This window comes from Moschus berezovskii, chromosome 1 (genome assembly GCF_049115385.1).
Source record: "Moschus berezovskii isolate FMDL1 chromosome 1, NW_MosBer_1.0, whole genome shotgun sequence".
Taxonomy (NCBI): domain Eukaryota; kingdom Metazoa; phylum Chordata; class Mammalia; order Artiodactyla; family Moschidae; genus Moschus; species Moschus berezovskii.
The window spans coordinates 23788327-23810670 of NC_142460.1; the positions used below are offsets into that span (position 1 = coordinate 23788327).

At 40.5% G+C, this 22344-nt stretch overlaps 1 pseudogene; it reads left to right on the forward strand.

The window, feature by feature from the left end:
• The first annotated feature begins 17737 nt into the window (after window positions 1–17737).
• Window positions 17738–18362, forward strand: LOC129549879 (keratin-associated protein 13-1-like; annotated as a pseudogene).
• The last annotated feature ends 3982 nt before the right edge of the window (window positions 18363–22344 follow it).

A 22344-nucleotide genomic window follows, 5' to 3' on the forward strand; every position in this document is an offset into this window, starting at 1 on the left:
GTATAGCAGAAATCAACAAAACATTGTAAAGCAATTATCCTCCAATCAAAAATAAATTTTAAAAACCTCAGAGGCAATTAAATCAAACATACTTAAACATAAAAAAGCAAAATGATGGCCCATATTTCTGTTTCATTCAGTTCAGTTCAGTCGCTCAGTCGTGTCCGACTCTGCAACCCCATGGACTGCAGCACGCCAGGCCTCCCTGTCCATCACCAACTCCCAGAGTTCACTCAAACTCATGTCCATTGAGTCGGTGATGCCATCCAACCATCTCATCCTCTGTTGTCTCCTTCTCCTCCTGCCCTCAATCTTTTCCAACATCAGGGTCTTTTCAAATGAGTCAACTCTTCGCATCAGGTGGCCAAAGTACTGGATTTTCAGCTTCAACATCAGTCCCTCCAATGAACACCCAGGACTGATCTCCTTTAGGATGGACTGGTTGGATCTCCTTGCAGTCCAAGGGACTCTCAAGAGTCTTCTCCAACACCACAGTTCAAAAGCATCAATTCTTCAGTGCTCAGCTTTCTTTATAGTCCAACTCTCACGTCCATACATGATCACTGGAAAAACCAAAGCCTTGACTTAGACAGACCTTTGTTGACAAAATAATGTCTCTGCTTTTTAACATGCTGTCTAGGTTGGTCATAACTTTCCTTCCAAGGAGTAAGAGTCTTAATTTCAAGGCTGCAGTAACCATCTGCAGTGATTTTGGAGCCCCCAAAATAAATCAGCCACTGTTTCCCATTTATTTGCCATGAAGTGATGGGACCAGATGCCATGATCTTCGTTTTCTGAATGTTGAGCTTCAAGCCAACATTCTCACTCTCATCAAGGGGCTTTTTAGTTCCTCTTCACTTTCTGCCATAAGGGTGGTGTCATCTGCATATCTGAGGTTATTGATATTTCTCCTTGCAATCTTGATTCCAACTTGTGCTTCTTCCAGCCCAGCATTCCTCATGATGTACTCTGCATATAAGTTAAATAAGCGGAGTAACAATATACAGCCTTGACGTACTCCTTTTCCTATTTGGAACCAGTCTGTTGTTCCATGTTCAGTTGTAACTGTTGCTTCCTGACCTGCATGCATTACAAATGCTAATTTTTCTAACATTTAAAAATTAACCACTGATGAAACAGTTCTTCACCTGGATTGTGGTTATGATTATGGGAGACCTAGACATAAGATATGGACTTCCCCGGTGGCTCAGATGGTAAAGAATCCACCTATAATGCGGGAGACCTGTGTTTGATCTCTGGGTTGGGAAGATCCCCTGGAGTAGGACATGTTAAATCACTTCAATATTCCTGCCTGGGAAAATCCCCATGGACAGAGGAGCCTGATGGACTACAGTCCATGGGGTCACAAAGAGTCAGACATGACAGAGCAACTAAGCACACAGACATAAAATATAGTTACATAGAATGATACACATAAGGGCTTCCCTGATGGCTCAGTGGTAAAGAATCTGCTTGCAATGCAGGAGACCTGGGTTTGATCCCTGGGTCAGGAAGATCCCCTGGAGGAGGGCATGGAAAGCCACTCCAGTATTCTTGCCTGGAGAATCCCATGGCCAGAGGAGTCTGCTCAAAATCACGTTGCAAGTATATCTGAAAATACAAATGAAGAGGGAAGAATTATTGTTTCTTTTCCTCTCTTTTCCATGGCAGAGATGAAAGAGACACAACATGAGTTTTTCTAAGTTTTTAGGTCCAGATAATACTGTAATTTTTAGTCAAAATTAATTTTAATCAAAACATGTGCATGCTGTTGCTCAGTTGCATCCAGCTCTTTGAGACTCCGTGGCCTGTAGCCTGACAGGCTCCTCTGAGCATGGAGCAGGTAGCAGTTTCCTTCTCCAGATATTCCTGACCCAAGGATCAAATCAGGGTCTCTTACATTGCAGGTGGATTATTGCTCTTATTTTAGGGAATTTCTGCAAGGGGATAATAACTAAATTTGCTTTTGACATACACCCTCTTTGGTACTTTACCAGCAAAATAATTCCAGTCATGTAATTGAAGAGGAAGCTGTCATTAACACTTATAATCATAAAAAGTGAATAGCAGCTGATTCTGTGTTTTTAACAGTTTACTCTTCCTGCTGGGCAAATGACCACAGAGGTTAACATCTTGACTATAAAATTGATTCCAAGGGATGACACTTTCTGTGTCCCATGGATATTGCAAGGTGAAATGGTGTCATTGATTGTTCATCTTCTCCAGTTTATAGACCAAATTTGAAAAATGCTTTTGCTTCAACAATTTTAGGGTGATTGTTCATGGTCTATTATTGCACAAGGTAACACAGGAAAAACAAACAGTCAAACCACATTTAGCACATCCTCAGGAGCTACAGACTTCATCCTGGGAGAGTGATGTGGAAATGTTCTCTTAATCGATTGTCAACACATGGGAAGGAATGCTTTGAACAGCAAGCCTGTCTTTACTGAAGTCACAGGATGGAATTCTACTCAGCAAGTTTTTCACTTTCAAATTCTAGACAAGTATGTGCTGTGAATTCTAAAATGACTTGTTTTTCCTTTTCTACCCAGCACCTTTTTGTGTGTGGGTTAGCACTTTGCCTGGGATAGTATTGTCCTTTTTTGCATTTTAATCCCATTTTAGAGGGGCTCTTAAGTGCTAAAGAGCTGAGTAATGAATGTTAGACACATCTATGTCATGCGTTTGGTTCTCAGCATTTGTTAGCTTATTGTTAGCTATTGTGGCTTAACAAACAGACAGTGCTGGTGATTTTAGTCACTAAGTCGTGTCCATGGACTTGTCACTAAAGTGTCACTTTAGTCACTAAGTTGTGTACTAGTCACTAAGTTGTGTACGTGTACACTAGTCACTAGTGACTTTAGTCACTGAGTCATGTACATGTACACTAAGTCATGTACACGGACTGTAACCCAGCAGGCTCCTCTGTCCATGGGATCTGCCAGGCAAGAATACTGGAGTGGGTTGCCATTTCCTTCTCCAGGGGATCTTCCCAACGCATGGATTGAACTCGTGTCTCCTGCATTGGCAGGTGGATTATTTACCACTGAGCCACCTGGGAACCCCAACAAACAGAAGATATGGGTAATGAAATATTTGAAGGCAGAGAGAGTTTGTCTAACCTTCTGGTTTTATAAAGCTTTTTATTAAAATAATTTGTACACATTGTTTAACATACCAATATGCTTTCTTCTGCAAAGTGAAAACAATACTAGTTAATTCATTGAGCTATTATGAGGACTAGCTATGAGAATTGCGTAATTAGAATAGGATGCTTTAGGTTTTGATGTTAAGAGAGGTATTGTGTCTCAGTCATCTTTGTCTTCTAAGCCCATTTTCCTTGATATATGGTATGATTATCATATATTTGGCAATTAGTGTCAACATATTAATCTCTTTTAGCAAGAAGCAGCATACAGTAGGCTTTGGTCTACATTACTGAGATTCAAAATATATTCAAAGGGCATTACTATTTCCAGCATAAGCAAAACAACTACTGCTTTCTCAAATATGAAGAAAAATAAATGTGTGTTCCAAAGTTTACTTGTAACTAATTTAATATATTTTTTGCCTAAATATTCACTGATTTCTATATTGTAGGAGAGCAAAACAGCCTAAAAATGTGCAAACCTTCCTTAAAAGCATTCTTACCTGTTGAGACACTACTTTGAATAATTCTATACGAATCACTATAGTACCTGATGAAAGACACCAAAAAGTCAGAAAACATGGCTAGGGAAGCAGAGCTCCACCTGGCACCCTTTAACCTACCAGATTCTATTCTTGGGGGTAACAACATCAGTATGCCACTATCATGATTCTGTTGGGAATGCCAAACAGAAAGCTGCTTACTAATGGTCTTAAAATTTGAAACAGATGCGTACTGTAAGTTATTATCTTTGTTTCTTGAACTTTGAAATCTTGCTGATATGATGCTGTCCTAAGAATTCCTATCTGTTGTTAGGCACATGGATCCTGAATGGTGAGTGTCTTTAGTAGGTCGTTACTAGATTTTCAGCAGTGACTCTGTCTTCTCAAAATGCAAATGGAACTAGGAGAGCTATCTGATATTAGGTATAGAGTTGTCAGGATCAAGCCCATTAATAAGACGAAAGAGTCAGGAATGTTCTGTGAGACAGCTGGGCCTGAGCTCCCATGCCACCCTCCAGATAACGAGATCACCTGATCTTCAGGATGCTTCATTCTGGGTCCCCACTTTGGTTTCCCCACTAGAAAATTTCTGAATTTTCATGTTTCAGAATGCGTCCTTGGAATATGGAAGCATTTAGATTTTTTTTCACTTGGACATTAGTTTGTCTGCTGTGAGATTGAACTCATTTAAACTAGATTTAAGAAGAAACCTTGTATAGTTAAAACCTCAAATTCTAACACTTAATGGCTATTTGTAGAACCTCTCAAAAATTCAATTTCCTTAAATGTAAAAGAGAGATGATAGTGATGATAGTATTTATATCACAGGATTACAATAAGAAAATGATATGTGCAGTAACTAGAAGTGTTCCTTGAATAGAGAAATCATTCTACAAATGTTAACTATCATTAGGCTATAGATGCATGTGACTTATATCCAAAAAAAATTTGATGCCTATTGATTCCTTGACCTAACTATTCAGTTCAATTCAGTCACTCAGTCATTCGCAACTCCTTGCAACCCCATGAACTGCAGCACGCCAGGCTTCTCTGTCCATCACCAACTCCCGGAGCTTACTCGAATTCATGTCCATCGAGTCAGTGATGCCATCCAACCATCTCATCCTCTGTCATCCCATTGTCCTCCCACTTTCAATCTTTCCCAGTATCAGAGTGTTTTCTAAGGAGTTGTTTCTTTGTATCAGGTGGGCAAAGTATTGGAACCAGCATCAGTCTTTGGAATGAATATTCAGGATTTTCATTTTCCTTTTGGATTGACTGGTTGTATCTCCTTGTAGTCCAAGGGAATCTCAAGAGTCTTCTCCAACACTACAGTTCAAAAACATCGTTTCTTCTGTGCTCAGCCTTCTTTATGGCCCAACTCTCACATCCATACATGACCACTGGAAAAACCATAGGTTTGAGTAGATGGAACTTTGTCGGCAAAGTAATGTCTCTGCATTTTAATATGCTGTTTAGGTTTGTCATAGCTTTTCCTCCAAGAAGCAAGTGTCTTTTAATTTCATGACTGACATCACCATCTGCAGTGATTTTCGAGCCCAAGAAGATAAATCTGTCACTGTTTCCATTGTTTCTCCATCTATTTGCCATGAAGTGATGGGACCAGATGCTATTGTCTTAGTTTTTTGAATGCTGAGTTTTAAACCAGCTTTTTCACTCTCCTCTTTCACCTTCATCAAGAGGCTCTTTAGTTCCTCTTCACTTTCTGCCATAAGGGTGGTGTCATCTGCATATCTGAGGTTATTGATATTTCTCCCAGTGGTCTTGATTCCAGCTTGTGCTTCATCCAGTCCAGCATTTAGCATAATGTACTCTGCATATAAGTTAAATAAGCAGTGTGACAATAAACACCCTTGTCATACTCATTTCCCAATTTGGAAACAGTCTGTTGCCCCATGTCCAGTTTTAACTATTGCTTCTTGATCTGCACACAGATTTCTCAGGAGACAGGTAAGGTGGTCTGGCATTCCCATCTCTAAGAATTTTCCACAGTTTGTTGTGATCCACACAGTCAAAGGCTTTGGCATAGTCAATAAAGCAGACTATGACCTAACAATCGTAAGCCGTAAACATCAAAGTCTTTCATTTGACCTAAAGCCAAATATTTACGCTCTCAATTCCTAAACATTTTAAATACACAATAACATACACAATAGTATACTCTGTTCCCTCTCAGCCTCACAAACATGCAAATAAAGATCTTTTAATCCATTTTCTTTATAAATTTTTTACCCTGGGGTAACCTAATTTGGCATTTTCTTGTATACACAAGTATGTAGATATATTTATGTATTTATTTAATGTTTCTTTTATGCTGTGATTTTGCTGGGCAGTCTTATCTCTGTGCCTTGAATTCTTGGTCTTCACGAGTGTCTGTCTACCCTTCAAGCCACCACATTCCTATAGTTAGGTTAATCAAGGGTCTTTAGATTTAATGCCCACCCTCCCATAATATAGAAATGTGATTATCTGTAACATTGCTTTGGAACTTTTTATCTGTTCAGCAATTTTCAATGTGCTGGAAGAAAATAATTTGGTATTTGCTTTACTGCTTATAAACATAGCCTCTAAGGGGCCATTAAAAATTTACACGCTATAAATTTGATAGTAGATTACTTTTTAAAAGTATTGGGCTAACATCTCCATCTTCTTAGCTAATATAATTTAAGCCCACTTATATGAGGCATTCCATATTCATCCAGCTGGTGAAAAGAGAGCCGATCAGAATTATTTTTCCATAAAACTCATTTGACTCTTACAGAGTATCATGATCAGGCAATGATATCATTGTCTTTTATGCACCATTTATATCACACATATCAGTTGTTACTGAGCGTAAGTACATGCTTTATAATATGCAAACCACATCAGGGAAGGCTGAGAAAAGAATTGCAGTAAAATATAATGCCGAACGCAGGGAGGAAAGAAAAAAGCCATATCTCGACATCCTTCAAATGACCCTCTGAGTCACAAATTAAACCAGCGATGATGACCAACTGTTCTGAGCATACAGTGATACCTTAAATCCAAGGCTGTATAAACTATAAACTGTCTTTGACTGTAAAATATAAGTAAGCATATTTACCATGGTGCTAATCTATTTGATTGTATTTAGACAACACACTAAAGAGATTGTCTTCTTTTAAGTTTTAAAGTTTACTGATAGATAATTTTTGACTAGGCTGGGTCTTTGTTGCTCTGCCAGGGCTTTCTCTAGTTGTGGCCAACAGCGGATTACTCTCTGGTTGCCTAGTTGCAGGGGCAGGCTTCTCATTGCCATAGCTGCTCTAGTTGCTCAGATCCACTCTAGGGCATAGGGGCTTTGGTAGTCATGGCGCCCAGGCTTAGTTGCTCCCTGGCATGTGGAATCTTCCCAGACCAGGGATCAAACCAGTGTCCCCTGCATTGGTTGGTGGATTCTTTACCACTGGACCACCAAGGTATTCCTAAGGAGATGCTCTTATACAACTCGTAGTGTAGAAAGACATTGGGATTGGTTGTCAAGAACCTCTCACCCACATGTGCAGTGCGCATAAGCCTTCTAGGCCAGCTGCTGCTGCTGCTGCTAAGTTGCTTCAGTCCTGTCCAACTCTGTGAGACCCCTTAGATGGCAGCCCACCAGGTTTCCCCATCCCTGGGATTCTCCAGGCAAGAACACTGGAGCAGGTTGCCATTTCCTTCTCCAATGCATGAGAGTGAAAAGTGAAAGTGAAGTCGTTCGGTCGTGTCCGACTCTTAGCGACCCCATGGACTGCAGCCTACCAGGCTCCTCCGCCCATGGGATTTTCCAGGCAAGAGTACTGGAGTGGGTTGCCATTGCCTTCTCCATCTAGGCCAGTTGCTGCTGCTGCTGCTGCTAAGTCACTCCAGTCGTGTCCGACTCCGTGCAACCCCATAGACAGCAGCCCACCAGGCTCCGCCATCCCTGGCATTCTCCAGGCAAGAACACTGGAGTGGGTTGCCATTTCCTACTCCAATGTGTGAAAGTGAAAAGTGAAAGTGAGGTCACTCAGTCTTGTCTGACTAGTAGCAACCCCATGGACTGTAGCCCACCAGTCTCCTCCATCCATGGGATTTTCCAGGCAAGAGTACTGGATTGGGGTGCCATTGCCTTCTCTGTGGGCTAGGCCATCAGTGATATTTAAATCTTCTACTGACACTGTTGGGCTTCCCCTATGGCTCAGCTGGTAAAGAATCTGCCTGCAATGTGGGAGACCTGGGTTTGATCCCTGGGTTGGGAAGATCTCCTGGAGAAGGAAGATACTGGCCTGGAGAAATCCATGGACAGAGGAGTCTGGAGGGTTACAGTTCATTGGTTCACAAAGACTCGGATACGACTGAGCAACTTTCACTTCATTTCACTTCTAATGACTCTCAAAAGAGATGCTAGAAGCCTATCAGCAACCATAAATCATCTTTTTTCCAAACAATATGAATTAAATGGCTCCCAATTTTTAAATCCATCCTTTAACTCCCAAAACCTGAATTATCTTCCCAGATTCTACCATGAAAACTACTTTCTTATTAAAGTATCCTGCCAACTTAATACAGACCAGCCTAGAGGCCTGGATTCTGTAAAGCAGTTTAATGCCTCTTCATGCCTACATGAAATACTCTTTTCTATTTTGTTCGTCTACTATAACCCCCCACTTTAGGAACTGACTGACCACTAACTACTTTTTTTTTCCCTCTCAGATATAGATGTTCTGTCATCATTACACAATCAGAGTAGTCAAAATTGGGAAACTACCTTTGAGTTTTATATGTTGTATATTAAAAGAAATGAAGCTCTAATGGTTTGGCCACATGATGCAAAGAGCCAACTCACTGGCAAAGATCCTGATGCTGGGAAATATTGAGTGTCAGAGGGGAAGAGGGTGACAGAGGATGAGGTGGTTGGATGGCATCACTGATTCAATGGACATGAGTTCAAGCAAACTCCAGGAGATAGCGGAGGACAGGGAAGCCTGCTGTGTTGCCATCCGTGGGTTCGCAAAGTGTCAGACATGACTGAGAGACTGAACAACAATTCATAAGAGAAATCAGGAGGTTATTTCATATGTTCTTGCTATCCTGCAATGTGATAGAAATGTTGCTATTGAATAAACTAATATTTTAAGAAATTCCAAATGCAATCATATTTCCTTGAATTTTTAAAGAGTTCTTGGCTTCCTGGGGTTGCATATTTTAATAGGATGAATACCATATGGGTAACTTTGGTTATTGATTTTGTAAAAAGCAATCTGTGAAATCAGAGCTAGCATAATCCTTTTGTAGAGGTAGAAAAATATTATAGTCTAAGAAAACTTCTAAGTAGAGAATTATTATTTCCTGTGTAAAACATAAAATTTAAAATAGTTCACATTATGTAAATAAAAAGGCATATGATTTTATTCAGCTTTGTGTAGTTGCTGAGGGGTCTTAAAGAAGAACAAAAGTTGTAGGATTTAATTACCTGTAACACATTCTAAAGTCACTTATCTTCTCTTAATATACTTCTCATTTTCCAGAGTTTTAACTTTTTTTTAACTTTATATTTTATATTGGAGTATAACTGATAACAATGTTGTGATCATTTCTGATGGACAGCAAAGGGACTCATCCATACATATACATGTATCAATTCTTGCCCAGACTGCCCTCCCATCCAGGCTGCCACACAACAAGGAGCAGAGTTCCGGTAGGATCTTATTGGTTATCCACTTTAAATATAGCAATGTGAACATGTTGACCCCAAACTCCCTAACTGTCCCTTCCCTTCATCCTTTCCTGCAACCACAAGTTCATTCTCTAAGTGAGAATTCTCTGTGAGTCTGCTTTGGTTTTGTAAATAAGCTCACTTATCCTTTCTTTTTAGATCCCATATAGAAGTGATGTCATACAATATTTCTCCTTCTCTGTCTGATTTACTTCACTCAGTATGATAATCTCTAGCTCCTATCATGTTGCAAATGACACTGTTTTGTTCGTTTTTATGGCTGGATAATATTCCAGCATATATGTGCACCGCTTCTGTATCCATTCCTCTGTATCAGGGGACATCTAGGTTGCTCCCATGAGGCACAGCGCCTTTGCACAGGGCCCTTCCTCGGTCCCCTCCTCATCCTCAGCGTCCGTGACACCGCCTTGTGCGCTAATGTGTGCTTGCTGAATGGACTTGAAATGAATCTCTTTAGGTTCAAATGCCATGCTAGTGTATTCAGAAAGTTGGACAAGATGGTTTAGTTTAACAGATGGGGTTTTTAGTATCTATTGCTTTAAAAAACTAGCTGATCTATATTTAGCAAGCTTTTTTAGCATCTGAAATGGCACCAGACACTATTTAAATGGTGGTGGTCATTTCCAAATTAAATTAAAACCCCCCAAGATAAATCATATAGATACAGATATAGATAGTAATATGTGACAGTGAGATGCTTAAGATCTAGGAGGACCGTCTAACTTGACTTCCTCCAGTGCTGGATACTTTTGATTGCTTTTGTTTATTTATAATACATTTTTAACTGGACTCTGTTACACTCCCAATTTTCTTTAAACTTTACTGGCTATCCCTTCTCAGTCTTTTGTGGACTCTCCTTAAACTTTGCCAGCTCCTTAAATGTAAGTTTTTCTCAGGGTGCCATCTGAGGTTCCCTTCTCATTTTACACATAATGCTGAGCTTTAATAATCATTTTTATGGAAGATAGCCACTCACTTTAGCTAAGAATACAGGCTATTGAATCACACAGACAGGGTCTGAACCTGGGCACCCACTCTATCTTGTATGTGACCCTCTAATCCATCACACTGCAGCCAGAGTCATTTCCTTAGGAGGCAAATTTGATCTGGATATGTCCATATTTATAACCTAACTGTGGCTTCTCATTGTTATAGGTCTCCGTTCTCTTGTCTAAGCCAAGGGTGACGGATGATTTTTGAAATACAGTTTTTCAGATTTTAGGATGATAATAGAATGCATAAACTGTGTGTAATTCTGTGAAAGCACCCTATAATCAAACATACTGATCTATTCCTGAGGCACAATATATCTACACTAAGAAGAGAAAGAAAAAGAATATGCACAGAATCCATTCACTTGATCACGTCATCCCATCCAGAGAACAGATAATGCCTTCTTTCACCACCAAATTAGTTCTAAGGGAAGTTTTTTATTTTCAGAGTATTTTGAAACTTTGAAGAATGTCCAGGAGCCACTTGTCATCTAGTTCCCGTCTGTCTCCAGCTTCACCTTTCATCTCTTCTCTTCTGATAGTCATTGTGGATGCTGAGCTTGAAATAAGGCCCTCTCAACTAACTTCTAACTTTCAGCCTTAAGCAGCATGGAAGCAATCTGGCATCTTTTGAAGATAAAATGAGGGCATGAAGATACCAAGTATGAGATAATTGGGGGTCAGATCATAGGATGATTCGGATTAAAGACTTCAAAAATGGAATTTGAGTTTGAAAAGGCCAACACAGACTTTAGAAAAAGCATTCTGATAACTGTACAGGACGTGGGCCTCACTGGCGGCTCAGATGGTAAAGAATCTGCCTGCAACAACAGATAGGACATAGGCAAGACCAGAGATTCTGGGACTAGCTGCAGTAACAGATAAAATGGCTGAATTATGGCAAAATAGAAAAAGATTTTTTTTTTTTTAGTTTTCAATGTATTTTTATCATTTATTTATTTGGCCATGCCACGAGGCATGTGGGATCCTAGTTCCCCAGGAGTGATTGAACCCGGGCCCCCCACACTGGCAGTGCAGCATCTTTGCCACTGGACTGCCAGGAGCGTCTTAAGCTCTATTACTTCTGGGTCAATTTCAATGAATTTTAGGCAGTATTCCACTTGTCATCAAATCTTTAACTTATTACTCAATAATAGCTTCTTTTCAGTGACTGACTATTTTTCAGATTTAAAAATAGCAAGGTATGCTTATCTAGATATAGGAAGTGAGGAAAAGGAAGGAAGGTCATACATGTCTCCCAGGACCTGCTTAGAGGGTACACAGTAACTACAGTAGTGTGCAAAGGAATTAGAAGCTGGTCTGGTTTAGAAGGCTTAGGAGAGCAGTTGAGCTGCTGCTGGGTTTCCTGTCTTGTGAATCACCCAAGGGGAAATGAGAATCAAGCAAAAGTTTGGGTTTAGAGAGACAGACAAAAGATGGGTGATGATAAAACCATCAAGTCCCCAATTTATCCATTGTGTTCGTGCTTAGTTGTGTCCGACTCTTTTTGACCCCATGGAATGCAGTTCTTCAGGCTACTCTGTCCATAGGATTTTCCAGGCAAGAATGCTGGAGTGGGTCAACATTCTTTTCTCCAAGGGACCTTCCCAACCCAGGGATTGAAGCTGAATCTGTTGCATCTCCTGCATTGGCAGACAGATTTTTTACCACTGAACTACCTGGGAAGCCCTGATTTATCCATTAAGTAAGTATTTATTGAGAAACAACTATGTAACTGTGATTGTTCTTGAGCTGAGTATTCACTGTTGAACAAGAAAGAATGTAGTTATTGTCTCTCCCAAGAAATTACAGTCAGAGATGTGCCACTAAGAGAGGGTCATACTCACAGATGTAGAGAATGAATTTATGGGTCCCAGTGGGACAGGATGGGGGAAAGAATAGTCAGGGAGTTTTGGATGGACATATACACTCTATTATATTTAAAATGGATAGCCAACAAGCCAACTGTATAGCACATGGAACTCTGCTCAAAGTTATGTGTCAGCTTGGATGGGAGGGGAGTTTGGGGGAGAATGGATAACTTTTATAAGTTGGTAAAGAATCCACCTGAAATGCAGGAAACCTTGGCTCGATTCCTGGGTCAGGAAGATCCGCTGGAGAAAGGAAAGCCTATCCACTCTGGTATTCTTGGGCTTCTCTTGTTGCTCAGCTGGTAAAGAAACAGCCTGCAATGCAGGAGACCTGAGTTTGATCCCTGGGTTGGGAAAATCCACTGGAGAAGAAAAAGGCTACCCACTCCAGTCTTCTGGCCTGGAGAATTCATGGACTATACAGTCCATGGGGTCACAAAAAGTCAGACATGACTGAGCAACTTTCACTTTCAATTTTTGTATGCATGGCTGAGTCCCTTTGCTGTTCACCTGAAACTCTCACAACATCGTTAACTGGCTATACTCCAATAGAAAATAAAAAGTAAAGAATAAAAGAGTAGGTGGGTTATAGACCAGGTGAATCAATGGTGTTACCAAGCCTATAATTTAGTTAAGCTGATACCTTTTAATCATGCTGGAGTTCTTCATGAAGGAGCTAATGCACTCGTTTACTTGATATACACTATTTGTCTCATGGCAGACGGTAACAGAGTCTCATGGGATAGTTCATTAAGGTTGCACTGCTCTAGCCTAGAGAACAATCTACAAAATAAATATATTATAAAAATAATAAAATTAATTATAGGGATGATAGTGATCATAACAGGGGAACCTAATTTATCCTGGGATAAAGTGGTTAAGTAGTGAGGAAAGGCTTAATTATCTTAATTATCCAGATGAAGAAAGAACATTCAAGGTAGAGGAAAGAGCAAGTCCTCCTGGTAGGGAAAAAGCTTGAGCTGTGTTAATCGTGGGGCAGAGACAGTGTGTTTGGAACAGAGGAGGAGTAAGGTGTGAAGATTAAATTAGAGACACGGGCAGAGACAAGTTAAGGCAACCTTGTAAGTCAAGTAGAGGATGTGTGTTTTATTGGACATGTGTTAGAAAGCAATGGGAAAGTTTTCATTGGGACAGTGATAGGGCCAATTTTTGTTTAAAGAAGATTGATCAGACAGGGATAGAAAGAAAAGATTGGAGGAGACATTTTCTTTTTGAAAGTAAAATAAGCCACATTGAGCTGATCTCAGGTGACCTTGACTTGTAGTAGCTTGAAGCAGGGCTTTGGTTTCTGGCCAGAGACAGAAGTCAAGACCGAGGCAGGGGGAACACTGAATCCTAGCCGTTAAACCACCAGGGACCAGGGACCAGGGACCAGGGACCAGTGACCAGTGACCAGTGACAAGGCCCTGGCCTGCCAGCTGTGTTGAAATGAATTTCCACATAGATATGGAAAATAGTGAAACAACTAAAATATTTATTAGGAAGGAGAGTACGTGTAGATAGACACACGGGCTGACTCAGAAAATCGCACCCTCACTGTAGTTGAAACACCAACACGGGGCATTTCTTCTGGGCTCCCTTTGACCAGTCATCTTGCTTTGCCTGGTTCTGAATCCATATTTGCTTTATCTTAAGGTCTCCTGTGTGTGCACGTGCATCTCTGAGCCATGGTGGATTCTAAGAGGCCGATGGGAAGTTACCATCACTTACTATGAGGAGGCCCACCACTCTAGATCTCCAAGGAGCCCTTCTGTGCATGTGTAGTTGAAAAGTTCTCTTTCTCTCTGAGAATGAGGACTATGTGGTCTTTCATCTCTTCTTTGGGCAGGGCCCAGCCTTCTCCATCACGTTGCTTTATGGAATTTATTTCCACAGGTGAGAAACTGGTCAGTCTGGGGTCTGTTTATCTCCTGCCTCAGAATCTTTCAGTAGTTCCACCAAGAGAGATTTCCTTGCTCTAGAACAATGGTTCTGCACTAGAACCGCTTAGCCCTCAAGAAATTTTTGGAGACATTGTTAACTGTAATTGTGTGTGTGTGTGTACACGCGCATGTGCGTGTGCACGCAACTGACATCTAGTGGGTAGAACCAGGGACACTGCCAAATATCTCCTAAATGAACAGGATACTCCCCACAAGAAAATGAGATCCAGTTCAAGGTGCCAATGATAACAAGTTTGAGACGCTCTAGATTAGAAAGAAGGCAGTAAAATGACTGGGGAGATTTATGATAAACTTGGAAGACAGAATGGGTAGTATTTAGAAAAGATGCAAATATTAAGAGGATTACAAGGTTTCTGAGTTTAACTACTATGTGCTTCAAAATGCTGCTTACTAAAATGAGAGAAAGTATTTTTTTTCCTCCCTAGGGAAGAATAAAAGTCCAACTTTTTACACATACAATTTTGACAGTCTTATTAAATCTCCAAATGGAAATGGCTAGTGACTGGTTAAGGACTTGATATATTCCTTCATTTTGTAAATTATTTAGAGCACCCACAGTGTGCCAGAGGCTGATTCAAAGAAAATTAAACCCTTTGCAGATCCTGAGGAACTTCTGGGTATGCCACTGTTACAGAACATGTGACTGTCCAGCAAGTTCAAGTGACTGAAATCTTGGTCTGCATGATCCATCTCAAAAGACATCTCTTTTAACTCCTCCATGTTGTGTGCATGTGTGTGTGCGTGTGTGTGTGTATGTATGTTTGGTCACCCAAATTGATACTAAGGAGTACGTCAAGATTGTATATTGTCACCCTGCTTATTTAATTTATATGCAGAGTACATCATGAGGAATGCTGGGCTGGAAGAAGCACAAGCTGGAATCAAGATTGCCAGGAGAAATATCAATAACCTCAGATATGCAGATGACACCACCCTTATGGCAGAAAGTGAAGAGGAACTCAAAGGCCTCTTGATGAAAGTGAAAGAGGAGAGTGGAAAGTTTGGCTTGAAGCTCAACATTCAGAAAACGAAGATCATGGCATCTGGTCCCATCACTTCATGGGAAATAGATGGGGAAACAGTGGAAACAGTGTCAGACTTTATTTTTTTGAGCTCCAAAATCACTGCAGATGCTGATTGCAGTGATCCTTACTCCTTGGAAGGACAGTTATGACCAATCTAGATAGCATATTAAAAAGCAGAGACATTACTTTGCCAACCAAGGTCCGTCTAGTCAAGGCTGTGGTTTATCCCATGGTCATGTATGGATGTGAGAGTTGGACTGTGAAGAAAGCTGATCGCCGAAGAATTGATGCTTTTGAACTGTGGTGCTGGAGAAGACTCTTGAGAGTTCCTTGGACTGCAAGGAGGTCCAACCAGTCCATTCTAAAGGAGATCAGTCCTGGGTGTTCATTGGAAGGACTGATGCTAAAGGTGAAACTGCAGTACTTTGGCCACCTCATGAGACAAGTTGACTCACTGGAAAAGACTCTGATGCTGGGAGGGATTGGGGGTGGGAGGAGACGGGGATGACAGAGAATGAGATGGCTGGATGGCATCACTGACTCAATGGACATGAGTTTGAGTGAACTCCAGGAGTTGGTGATGGACAGGGAGGCCAGGCTTGCTGTGATTCATGGGGTCGCAAAGAGTCGGACACGACTGAGCGACTGAACTGAACTGAACTGAACTGAAGATACTAAGAACCTTATTGTAGAAGATTTTAAACAGTGAGATGAACACCTCTCAAATATGAGGAATTTGATCTTAGATTTGAGGGATGAGAAGGATTTGGAGAAGCAAGCAAGACATTTGGCAGAAATTTGTAAGCAAAACAATGGGCAGACAATTCCACTGGTGCCGTATAAGCAAATACTACAGGAGACTAGAGAAAACAATCACTGGGAAACAAATATAAAAAATCAAGTTACATAAATAGCTTTTTTGTTTTCCAATTTCTAGAAGATGCTTTAAGACAGAAGGTGGATATTACTATAAGTGAAAAAATAAAGATTTCTCTAATTCCAAGACTTTCTTTCTACCATTGATTTTTATAGTGATAGGATAATTTTAACTACTTAAAATGGAGGATCTTTTTGCTTCTTTGTCTTTCTAGAAGGCTGAGCCAAAGAGAAGCTCAGCAGGGAGTGAAATGAATCACTGTCTAAGGTGTCTCATTTCTCACTCCCAACTGAGTTGGCAAAGGTTAGCACACTATTAAAATTCAAGCTTTTGCAAATGTATTTCATTGGTAGTCAACTCACTCATGGTATATTAGTTTTTAGCAATTATTCTCAATGATAGTCTACATGATTGCCAAAGAATCTCTGCCTAACGTGGAAAAAGAATTCAATAATTCCATGCAGGATCAAACATGAGTTGTTTGATGATGATAAGGTAAATGAGAAGACAAATAGAAGAATAGTTTGAAATAACCGTATCTACAGTAACTTTGACTGCTGAAAAAACTAAAATAACTAAGAAACTTTTTTTTTCTTTTTTGGTCCTGTATTTGGCTTCTCATAAAAGAGGCAAGAGTATACAGGCAGGCACATCAGATAAAATGCAAGTATTATCACAGTGAAATGACTTCATCTGGGTATTCGCAGGAGACACAGATTCGATCACTGGGTCAGGAAGATTCCCTGGAGGAGGAAATGGCAACGCACTCCAGTATTCTTGACTGGAAAATCCATGGACAGAGGAGCTTGGTGGGCTACAGTCCACGAGGTTGCAAAGAGATGAACACGACTGAGCGACTGAGCACAGACATTCATTGTTTATGGATGTTGGGAGCTGAAAGGCTAAGCTTCTGGAGTTGTCAGCACAACACTGCTGTTCCTGGTGGCTTTGGAGGCAGTCACATCTGGGTTATTAAACTGGTGACCATCTCTTAAGGTTGTTGCCAGGATTAAACGATCCCACACTCTGCCGTGTTTTACACATAGTAAAGGCTCCATAAAGCATATATAAACAGCTGAGACAGAAGTGCTGATGACTGTTAGGAGTAATCATTTACACTCTCAGGCACAAAATCCCCACAGTCAAGCTCAGGGGCAGTGAGGGCACTGTCTGTATGCATCATGAATAACATCTTTGAAGGCAAACCACAACTTATTTCTGGGGAAAGAAAGAAAAGAGAGAGAAGCAGAGTGGCTTCTACAAATGAGAATAACTGAACTGCAATTAAGAAAATACATGCATGTGTTCAGTGATAATTATAGCCTAGGTTAATTAGTTATTTTCATGACAAGACTTGTACAAGGGAAGAAGAGGAGGAGGGTCCGCATCACACCCAGTGAAGTGAAGATATATCAGTTCAGTTTGGTTCAGTTGCTCAGTCATGTCCAACTCTGTGACCCCATGGACTGCAGCACGCCAAGCTTCCCTGTCCATCACCAACTCCTGGAGCTTGCTTAAAATCATGTCCATTGAGTTGGTGATGCCATCCAACCATCTCATCCTCTGTCGTCCCCTTCTCCTCCCAAGAAGATATATATTTACATATAAACATGACTGGGAGAAGTCAAGGATATCAGAGCCTCTTTTCACAGTAATTCAGCTGAACTCACATCACCTGTGAAATTGTCCTACAACTGGTGTTATGGAAATTTCTCCTCCTGCTCCCTTGGGGAACATCTGTGCTGCCAGTCTCCTCCTGTGGCTCCTCCTTCCCCAGCAACCTGGTCTACAGCACTGACTTCTGCTTTCCCAGCTCCTGCCAGCTGGACTCCTCTCTCGACAGTCAGGAGACATGCTATGAACCCATCCGGTGTCAGATGTCCTTCTATCACCCAAGGACCTCCATGCTCTGCAGTCCTTGCCAGTCAGTTCACACTGGATCCCTGAACCATGGGTCCAGCAGAGGCTACTGCTTGGGCTATGGATCTAGACCTGCTACTCATTGGGCTTTGGATCCTGTGGCTTCAGACCCCTCGTTTGTGGAGTCTGTGGCTTCCCTTCCCTGAGCCACAGATCCCGATTCTGCAACCCAGTGTATGTGGCTTCTGGAAGCTGCCAAACTTCTTGCAATCAATCAACCTTCTATATCTGGCTTCTACTACTGTTCAGCTTCTCAAGGGTTCTAGACTACTGTGACTTCACAATTATCTCCCTCGAAGCTAATCTTGGCTATTATTAATATCTGGCCAGAGTCTATATTCTACTACTTAGATGAGGGATTATTTTTTAAAATCACATTAATATTAAAATAATTCATCTCAGAGAGTACACATTCTGTTTTCTCCTATTTCCTCCCTTACTTCTCTAGTTAAAAATAGAACAGGAGGTCTCTTTTCCTTTCAAGTAAACTTATTTAAGCTGATATCAGTTCATAAAGCTTACCATTCAATTTTTTAAAGAGGCTGTCTGTTAGGAATTACAAACCTCCTGTTTTTTTACTAAAAAGAAGTATTTAATTTACGGAGCAGACACCCTGGTTGGCAGAATTATCTGCCAATACAGAGTTGGTTTCTTGGAATTTTGGGCAAGTGGACTCAGAGTGTGGGCAGGAGATTATCCTAAGCTCTCTTGTGAACAATTTATCAGGACACCTTAACTTTGGTTAAACTAGTCAAAGATCTTGCTGCTGCTAAGTCACTTCAGTCGTGTCCGACTCTGTGTGACCTCATAGACGGAAGCCCACCAGGTTCTCCTGTCCCTGGGATTCTCCAGGCAAGAACACTTAGCCAAGCAGAAAAGTTCAGGAGATAGCAGTGGTGCTTCAGCAAGCACTAGCCTGGCTGTTTTAGATGAAACAATTGTCAAAATACTTTTATAAGACCCTTTTACAGATTTGCATTCTAGGTCAATTAGTTGTGTCTAACTCTTTCTGACCCCATGAACGGTAGCCTGCCACTCTCCTTTGTCCATGGAATTCTCCAGGCAAGAATGCTGGAGTGGGTAGCTATGCCCTCTTACAGGGGATCTTCCAGAACCAGGGATTGAACCTGAGTCTCTTATGTCCCCTGTATTGGCAGGAGGGTTCTTTACCACTTTTATAGACTTATGCAAGCTCTAATGAAATTCTGAGGTCATGATATTAACTGACAGGAGTAACCCAGGTAATGAAACAAATATCTTAAGTACAGATGAAATTAACCACAAATTCATCTTATTGCAATAAAAAGATTAGAATTTCTAAGTCATGTTGATGTTCAGACTTCATTCCATCTTCTGTTTGGTCAGTATAAGGCCAGACTTTTCACAGAATTCTCCTAACAACTTCTGGAAACATGGCAGCATCATGAGTAGGAAATATTAGCCGAAAGGGAGGACTTGATATCTTGGGCATATATTTGGATATGATAGCAGACACTTTACTAAGTTTTCTTGTTTTGGGAAATGCATGCATCTACGTTTAAAACACCTAAGTGGGAATAAAATATTGAAATCTAAGTGGACATGGCTAACAGATTGTTCAATGTTCTTGCAGCTGTTTTCTCTCCTCTCTTCTTCCCACAAGAACTGAATTTTGCTTGTGTATCCTGTCTTATCCACCTATTCTTTTATAGTAACGTGGCTACGCCCCAGGTTTCAGGATTTAATCTGGCAATCCCAGTTCCTACTGAAACGGAAGGGTTCAGAATGCAGCATGTGGTCTGACTTAAGCCAATGAGAAACAGGGAGTAATCTTAAGAGATGTTTTTGGTGAAAATCTTCTTATGGAGATTTTTGAAGCCAGCATGTCTCCGTTTTATCACATCATATGTAGAATGCTGCATCCATCTTGCATATAGCCTGAGAACTAAACCACTGTGTGAAAGACGGTAAAACCAAGAGGAATGCTGAGGAACAGAGCCTGGACCATCTTTTTTCTGGACTTTGGTTGTGAGCTAATACATGTTATCATATAAGCCATATTGAATTACAATTTCAGCTACTTGTAACTAAAGTTTTCCTAAATGAAACAGTCCTTTAAAACCTAAAACAATGTCCTTCTTGATGAAAAAAAAAAGTGAAGGTGAAAGTATTAGTCACTCAGTCGTGTCTGACTCTTCGTGACCCCATGGACCCACCACGCTACATACTTTCCAAGAATACTGGAGTGGGTTACCATTCCCTTCTCCAGGAGATCTCCCCACCCCAGGGATTGAACCCAAGTCTCCTGCATTGCAGGCATTCCATTACTGGCTATAAGGACTCCTTAATATAAAATTAAAGACCATTTGCAACCCACTCTCCCATATTCTCTTCTCATCACACTCCACAAACATGCACTCCACCAACATTGATGCCAACTACTCACATTTCCGGGAACACGTGGTGCAGATCTGAGTGCTCACATGGTCTAATACTTCTAAAATTAATGCTACATCTCTCTTAACCTTCAAAACCCATGACAATGCTATATCTTCTCTCATTTCTTTTAAATAGACTACAAAATCAATCGAGTTGATTATTCTGTATACGATGCTAGCATTATATATGCTTATATTTTGCTAATCACAAAGTCACTAGTTTTAATGTTTCATTTAAACTATTATTTTGTTTAGTACTTACACTTATATTTTCAATATATACAATGGGATTTGGTCTAACAAAATTTTGTAAGTAGTAAAGACTCAGTAAAAGTTAATTTAATGAATGAGATGGAGCTAGGGTGACCATCTGAAGAATATATTATGTCAGTGACATCAAGCATGCATTCACTTTTGCTAGTTGAACTCTATTTAGGTCAGTTACTTGTCATCAAAGTCTTTAATCCTTTGTTCATCATTATCATCAGAAATGATTTAGCACCATCTTAATGGCTTATTACCATGACTTCATTACCCATAGGATAACTGGAAGAACTCAAAAGCAAATTCACATTTTTGGATCACACAAAGGCAGAAAAATAACTTCACTGGATGCTAACCTCAGAGAAAGGCCAGAGTAAGAGCATCTGAGGATAGGAACAAAAGCAATTGCATAATTACTATAATAAACCTTAACACTTTCGCATCCAAGACATAATGAACAAAGGGGTAGAAAATATGAGAGTTAATGTTTAGATGCTTAAGAAACTCTGGTTCATTTTTTTTAATTACTCTTCATTAAAGTTTTCATAAACACTGTGTAATCATCTAACATTTCTCTTTTTTAAATTTTTTCTCTTTTCAACTCTTTGAATCAAAATCTGATGTAATTGAATTGTGAATGGTTAAGAATTATTCCAGGAAGCAAAACTATTTAGAAATAGTTTCAGAGAGGAAATGCTGTTATGTGTGAATCCTTTTATGATCATATTCTAAAAGAATCTATTTATCATTAGAAACAGAGAGTTTTGGTGAAAGATTATTTCCATATTCCACATAGGATCAATATTATGGTTATAGTGTCATAATTTTGACTATTCCAGAGCCTAAAAATTTTACCATTTCCATTTCATTGCCTGAGGAGGTTTACATGGTACCTGACTTAGTTTACAGAAAGTTATATCTAAAGGAGTTGGACACAACTAAGCAACTCAACAACAGCAATATCTAAAGGAAGCAGATCATTCCCCTTAACACACTCTTTTGAGGTGGATTCATGCATACAAGGGAAGCCCTAACTCAGTCAGTAAAGAATCTGCCTGCAGTGCAGGAGACCCAGGTTTGATCTCAGAAGGAAATGGAGAAGGAAATGGCAACCCATTCAAGTATCCTTGATGGAAAATCCCATGGACAGAGGAGCCTGTTGTGCTGCAGTCCAAGGGGTCACAAAGAGTCTGGCATGACTGAGCAACTAACACTTTCTTTCTTCACGTATTTCTGTCCAGAGAAGCAAGTTTTTTATTTACTTGCAGTTCAGTTCAGTTCAGTCGCTCAGTCATGTCTGACTCTTTGTGACCCCATGAACTGCAGCACGCCAGGCCCCCCTGTCCACTGCCAACTCCCGGAGCCCACCCAAACCCATGTCCATTTAGTCAGTGATGGCATCCAACCATCTCATCCTCTGTTATCCCCTTCTTCTTCTGCCCTCAATCTTTCCCAGCATCAGGGTCTTTTCAAATGAGTCAGCTCTTCACATCAGGTGACCAAAGTATTGGAATTTCAGCTTCAACATCACTCCTTCCAATGAACACCCAGGACTGATCTCCGTTAGGATGGACTGGTTGGATCTCCTTGCAGTCCAATGGACTCTCAAGAGTCTTCTCC